The following is a 7,500-nucleotide window of genomic DNA, read 5'->3' as shown; positions in this document are numbered from 1 at the left end:
TCCTTCATTTTTTCCTCTCTTCCTTTTTTTTCCCGTTCTTCTTCCTTTGTCCTCCCCAAAAAAAAGGAAAAAAGGGAAAATAAATCAGTAAGGTTCACAGACGATTCCTGATAATTAGTCTGGGGTCTTTTAAATTTTTCTTTTCCTCTTTTCACTTTTTTTTCCTCCTTCCCGGCTCATGAAGAAAAGGAATGAAAAGAAAAAAATAAATCAAGACGGGAGGAAAAAGTTGATTAAAAGAAAATGGAAGACAGAAACGAGAGAGAAATGATGAAGGAAGAAATACGAATAGAAAATAAAAGAGGAAAATAAGAAAGGAAACTCAAAAGGGAAGCGGAAAGTTAATGAGAAGAAAATGGAAGATAGAAACGAGAGAGAAATTATGAAGGAAGAAGGAAAATCGAATAAAAAGGGAGAGAGGAAAATTAGGAAGAAAAATATATTGGAAACTTGATATTTGAGGCATATTTTTTTTTTCCTATATTTTTTTCTTTTTCTTTTCCATTTGTCTATTTTCGTTTTTCGTGGTGGTGGAAAATAAGGAAAAAAATAAATGAGGAAATTTGACATATGGTGCATTGTTTTTTTCAGCTTTTCTTTCTATTTTTTTCTTTTTCTTTTACATATTTTTTTACCGTTATTTTTTCTATTTATTTTCTTTTCCTCCTGTATATTTTCTTTCCCGTGATGGTTTTAAAGCGAGAGGTTGGAAAATAAGGAAAATATTAAGAAAAGCTCCCAATATCTAGTACATATTTTTTTCAGCTTTTTATCTATTTTCTTTTCCTTTTTTATATTTTCTTTTCTTTTTCCTGGTGGTTTTAAAAAGGAAAGTTGGCAGATATGGAAAAAAAAAATTAAGTAAGGAAACTCAATATTTGGTGCATGACTTTTTCTCCTTCCCTCTATTCTTTTATCTTTTTCTTTTCTATATTTTCTTTTCTTTTCCTAGTGGGTTTGAAAACGGAGGTTAGCAAAGGGAACTCTCAATATTTGGCGTATAATATTTCCTCCTTCCCTACATTTTTTCCTTTTTCCTTTCCTTTTGTCTATTTTCCCCGTGGTGGTTTTAAAAAGGGAGGTTAGTAATTAGGCAGAGTTGGGTGGCGCAGACTGCCGCGTGTGTGCCTCGCTGAATACTTAACTGACCCGCTGCCTGCTGAATATCTCATCAAAAGAACCTTGCTTGACTTGTGTATTGCCTGAGGGGAGGAGAAAAACGATGTGTGTGTGTGTGTGTGTGTGTGTGTGTGTGTGTGTGTGTGTGTGTGTGTGTGTTTCCTGGAAAATAATAATAATAGTAATATTTTTTATGCAAGAGGGAACATAGCCAAGGGCAACAAAAGATTAAGAAAAGCCCCACTTGATTGCCAGTTCCTTAAAAGAGGAGAAAACTGTGTGTGTGTGTGTGTGTGTGTGTGTGTTTCCTGAAAATAACAATAATAGTGATGGTATAATAACAACAATAGTAATGATAGTAATAATAAGAATAATGATAATAATAATAATAATAGTGATAATGATAATAATAATAATAATGATAATGATAGTAATGATAATAATTGTAATAATAATAATAATAATAATAATAATAATGATCGACTTGTATATTCCCTGAAAAATTAGGAGGAAAGCTTTACGTCCACCTTCCGTCAGGAGATTAAAATATATATCAAAAAGACAATAATTAAAGACATTTATTATCTGAAAAAAAATGAAAGAGTAAAAAAAAAAAAAAGAAATTGAGCTTCGTGATATCTGGAAATAAAATGACTTCTACATTACTTGAAAAATAATCACAATTGAAATTACTTTGTGCATTCACAGGAGGAAAATTGACTCGTGTATTATCTGGAAAAAGAAAAGAAAAATGTATTACCTCAAAAAAAAAGAAGATAAATAACCAGTGATGTATTGAAAGAAATAAAAATAACTGAACAGTATTTGTATAGAAAAAAAAATCTGTGAACTATTAAAAAAAAACGAAAAAGCTGAACATTATTTATGAAGAAAAAAAATCTGTGTACTGAAAAAATAAATAAAAACAGAACATGATTTGTGAAGAAGAAAAAAAAAAAAGAGAATCAGTGAAGTATTGTAAAAAAGGAGAACACTATTTGTGAAGAAAAAAAAAATGCTTCTTGTCACTCAGTATTGCACTAAACAAAGAAGAAAAAAGACTTGCATTATCTAAAAACAAGGAAAAGAAAATGAACTCATATGAAAAGAATGAAAATATTTGTATTACCGGCAAAAAGGAAGGAAAGTAATCAATGAACCACTGAAAAAACACTGAAAAAACGAAAAAAACCTGAAATGGTGTTTTATCTGTGAAGAAAAAGTATTATTTATGAAGGAATATTTATGAAGGAGCATTTATGAAGAAGTATTTATAAAGAAATATTTATGAAGGAGTATTTATGAAGGGGTATTTATGAAGGAGTATTTATTAAGGAGTATTTATAAAGAAATATTTATGAAGGAGTTTTATGAATGAATATTTATGAAGACGTATTATTTAAGAACTATTCATGAGGTTTTCTTGAAGAAGTATTACATATTTATGAAGAAAACACAACAAAAACACTTCTCTTCACTCCGCATTACACACACAAAAAAAAAAAAAAAAAAGACTACAACATTATATGAAAACAAGATACATTTCCCAAAAACAGCAAAAAAAAAAAAAAACTAAATCCTTTCAGCATTGCGCCACATGAAGTCACGCTACGTACCGAGAATATACGTACCTGTCAATATCTCAATGACAACAACAGGTCATAATTCTCTCGCCGCATTGCACTGTATTGCCACATTGCTCGGAACTCCAATATGTGGCGCTGGTTTCCTCGTAGTGCCATCATAAGGAAACTTTATTATTATTTTTTTATACCACGTGGGCTTTTCACGGGAATTTCTGGGCTAATGGTGATACTTTTTGTGGTACTTCCTATCTCAAAGCCCACCCACTAGTAAACCGTTGCCCCGAGTGAGGAAGCCCACCTGCACTCAGACCGTGGACAGGATTCGAACCCGTGCGCTTGAGACCCGTCGGACCCCAAAGCACGCATGGTTCCACTGTACCACGGCGGCTTAAAACATTTGAAACATTTTATTATCCGATACAACTAAGTATATATGTATAGAATCACAAAATAATCCTTTTAAAGTAAAAAAAAATAAAAGAAAGTAAAAAAAAGTTGCGAGACGAGAGGAAGGAAAGAGAAAGAAAATAGGAGGAGAACAAGATTAAGAACAATTACAAGAACGAAGAAATAAAAAATAGAGGATGGAGGAGGAGGAGGAGGAGGAGGAGGAGGAGGAGGAGGAGGAGGAGGAGGAGGAGGAGGAGGAGGAGAATAACAACAAAAATAGCACCACCAAGGGTAATGAAAGAAAAGAGGATCAGGAAAACAAGATCAAGAAGAAGAAGATCAAGAAAAAGAAGGAGGAAGAAAGGAGGACGAGAGAGAGGAGGAGGAGGAGGAGGAGGAGGAGGAGGAGGAGGAGGAGGAGGAGGAGGAGGAGGAGGAGGAGGAGGAGGAGGAGGACAACAAAAACAGCAACAACACCACCAACAACAACAACAACAACAACCACCACCACCACCACCACCATCAACAACAACAACAACAACAACAACAACAACACCACCACCACCACCACCACCACCAACAACAACAACAACAACAAAAGCATCACCACCACCACCAACAACAAAAAGACTAAAAAGAAGCACAAGAGGAAAGAAGAAGAAAAAAAAAAAATCAAGAACGATCAAACTGTGACAAGAGCAACATCAACAAACAACACCAGAAGGATCAGCAACACCAGAATACAGAGAAACACAAAGAAACACAAAGAAACACAAAGAAACACAAGGAATACAGACCATGGATGTCTTTACCAGGCTGTTTGTGGGTAACTATTCTACACTCTTGGTGGGAGAGATAGGATAGCATAGAAGAAGGCTCCTCCCCACCCACCTCCCTCTACGTCGGAGATGCCCCCCTAAAAAAAAAGAAGGGGGGGGAAGAAGAGGGAAATGGATTCATGTCTGTGTTTAATATGGAGGGTGATAGTGTGATAGATAGGAGGTAGTGAAAGATAAGGTAAACTATATGGACCAGAGGGTGGAGGAGGAGTAGAAAGAAGAGGAGGAAGAGGATGAGGAGAAGGAGGAGGGGTAAGAAGAAAAGGAGGAGGAGGAGAAATGACACACAAACATATGCATACACAGACACAAAGGGAAACATCACCACAACACACATACGGGAGAGAGGAAGAGTAAGAAGAGTAGGAGGAGGTAGTGAAGGTGAAGAAGGAGGAGGAGGAGGAGGAGGAGGAGGAGGAGGAGGAGGAGGAGGAGGAGGAGGAGGTAGCAGCAGAAGCGTGTGTCATAATCCAGGGAATTGAAATTATGGAGAAAAGGCGAATTTCGGCAAAAACGAAGTTAGCACAGAATTTTAAAAAGGCACTTGAGATGATAATGAAATATACGTGTCTGGAGAAGAGGAGGAGGAGGAGGAGGAGGAGGAAGAAGAAGAGGAAGAAGAAGAAGAGGAAGATGAGAATTAATACTGCTTCCTTAACCAGTCTTTCCCATTTGGCAAGATAATTAAGCTAAGCGAAAGACGAAGAGAGAATATTAAAAGGATAGAAAAAAAAAAAAAAAAAAATAATACACTGAAAAACAAAAAAAAAAAAACATCGTTCCCCAAAATTGAGATGTTTTAATCTGAAAATAATCAAACATAAGATAAAGAGATCAAATAACGAGATGAAGATTTTGTGTTTGTCTTTCATTACGGAGCATTGGTTCGTAAAAGGAGGGTAATGAGAAAGAGACAGAGGAGGAGGAGGAGGAGGAGGAGGAGGAGGAGGAAGAAAGGGTGCCGCCGTGGTATAGTGGACCATGCGTGCTTTGGGGTCAGAGGGGTCTCCAAGCGCACGGGTTCGAATCCTGTCCACGGTCCGAGTGTAGATAGGGCTTCCTCACTCGGGGTAACGGTTTCCTAGCGGGTGGGCTTTGAGATAGGAGGTACCACAAAAAAGAATCCCCTTTAGCCCAGAAATTCCCGTGAAAAAGCCCGCATGGTATAAATAAATAAGAGAAAAAAAGAGAGAGTACTGGCAGAGAGATTAAGAGAGATAGAGGGAGATGGGGAAGGAGAAAGAAGAAGAGAGGAGAGAAGAGAAGTATGAAAGGATTGCTCTGACGACAAATACAATGAAAGGGAGAAATGAAATAGCACAGAAGATGGAGATGAGAGAAAATGAAGGAAGAGAGAGATAAGAGAGAATGGAGGGAAGTATAGAGAGACAAGCTCTTCCTTCCTTATCTCCTTCCCTCCTTCCTTCCTTCCTTCCTTCCTTCCTTCCTTAAAATAACTGGAGGAAAAGGAGGAAAATAATGATGAAAAAGAAGAATAGAGAGAGAAAAAGAAAGGAAAAAGAGAAGTGGAGAAAAACAGAAAGAAAATGAATAATAAGATACTAGAAAAAATAAACGTAAGAAAAGGGAAAGAAAAAGAAGAAAAAGAAAGAAGAAAAAACAGATGAAAGAAAAGAAAGTAAAGGAAAGAGAAAGATAAGGAAATGAGAGAGAAGATTAGTAGGATAAGTAAAACACACACACACACACACTCTCTCTCTCTCTCTCTCTCTCTCTCACCTCGGCGAATTTCATAGCTATCGTGGGAGGGATAAAAGAGAGAGACAAAGAGGAAGGGGTGTCCTCGAGGGAAGGGAGATGGAATGCTGGAGTGAAGGGAATTGAGACTGATGGAGGAAAAGATACCTTGCCGAGAGAGAGAGAGAGAGAGAGAGAGAGAGAGAGAGAGAGAGAAATCCCATGCCAGTTGTTATTTGTTAGAAAATGTATATACTCTTGCTGATTGATTTCGTTTGTTTGTTTGTTTGTTCATTTGTCTATGTGTTTGTCTGTCTCTCTGTATCTCTCTTTTTTCCCCATCTGTCTGTCTGTCTGTCTGTCTGTATGTATGTATGTCTGTCTGTTTCTTTATCAGTCTGTCCGTTTGCGTGACTTTCAACGTAAAATTTTCTTCTTTTATTTCGACATGTTTTTTTTTTTTTTGGTTATTTTTTAGACCAATAAGGGAAAAAACAAAACGTGATTAATTAGAATGAAAAATAAAAGGCTTTGTGGTCTCTGAATCTGTACTCTAATGGTACTATTTTGACCATTTTTACATTAATATAGTGGATGTCTATTTTATTTAAGTTTTAAAGGGAGGAGGAGGAGGAGGAGGAGAAGGAGGAAAAAGACAGAGAGGAGAGAGAGGAAGAGGAGGAGGAGAAAGACAGAGAGAGAGAGAGAGAGAGAGAGAGAGAGAGAGAGAGAGAGAGAGAGAGAGAGAGAGAGAGAGAGAGAGAGGAGGAGAGGAGAGAGGAGGAGAGAGGAGAGAGGAAGAGAGAGAGGAGGAGGAGGAGGAGGAGGAGGAGGAGGAGGAGGAGGAGGAGGAGGAGGAGGAGGAGGAAGAACAGAAAAGAAGAGAATATAATTTATTTCCATTATTACACTGGCCATTCTTGACATAAATATTGCATAAATTAATAAAGAAGGAATTAATAAAGGAGGAGGAAGCAGAGGAGGACAGAGAGAGATAAGAGGAGGAGGAGGAGGAGGAGGAGGAGGAGGAGGAGGAGGAGGAGGAGGAGGAGGAGGAGAGACGCATTGTTAAAGATGGAAGAAAAATGAGAGAGAAAGAAATAAAAGGAGAAAAAAGATATACAATGCAATGTTGATATGCCATTCTTTGCATTCCAGAGAGAGAGAGAGAGAGAGAGAGAGAGAGAGAGAGAGAGAGAGAGAGAGAGAGAGAGAGAGAGAGAGAGAGCATTCGTCTATACTTGAAAGGATGAAAGGAACATGTATTTAGGAGTGAAAGAAGAAAAACACGTGGAAAAGTTTGTGTGTGTGTGTGTGTGTGTGTGTGTGTGTGTGTGTGTGTGTGTGTGTGTTGCTATGTATTATTTGCCCTCTTAATTAATTGTCTTTATTTTGCAGGTGAGTGATGGAGGAGTGTTTTCCTAATCAATGTTTGTTTAAGTATATGTAGAGCAGCATGGCATTGTGTTGTTACGGGCGTCATTGTTCATTATTTATTGCCTACTCATTCATTACCGTTCATGCTCGTCTCTTCTGTGTGACCTTCATGCTGTCGGTGGTGGTGGTGGTGGTGGTGATGGTGGTTGTGATGGTGATGGTGTTTCTACTACTACTACTACTACTACTATTTTTTTTCTGGTTTTTGTACCCCTTATTGTTCTAGTACTGCTACTCTTACTACTACTACTACTACTACTACTACTACTACTACTACTACTACTACTACTACCACCACCACCACCACCACCAATAACACCAAAAAGGAAATAACAGAAAGAGATAGGAAAAGAACATGAAAAGGAGGAGGAGGAGGAGGAGGAGGAGGAGGAGGAAAGAGACCCACGCCTTTTAACAGCTCCGTACCTCCC

General features: G+C 37.6%; 1 protein-coding gene across 1 annotated transcript in view; it reads left to right on the top strand.

Moving 5' to 3' along the window:
* LOC123499809 (dipeptidase 1-like) overlaps window positions 1-7,500 on the top strand; it is a 138,109-nt gene that overhangs the window by 87,968 nt on the left and 42,641 nt on the right. The gene's annotated exons all lie outside the window — the stretch shown is intronic.

Source organism: Portunus trituberculatus, chromosome 50 (assembly GCF_017591435.1).
Source record: "Portunus trituberculatus isolate SZX2019 chromosome 50, ASM1759143v1, whole genome shotgun sequence".
Taxonomy (NCBI): Eukaryota; Metazoa; Arthropoda; class Malacostraca; order Decapoda; family Portunidae; genus Portunus; species Portunus trituberculatus.
Note: the sequence above shows the minus strand (reverse complement) of the source record. Positions and strands in the feature narration are given on the sequence as shown.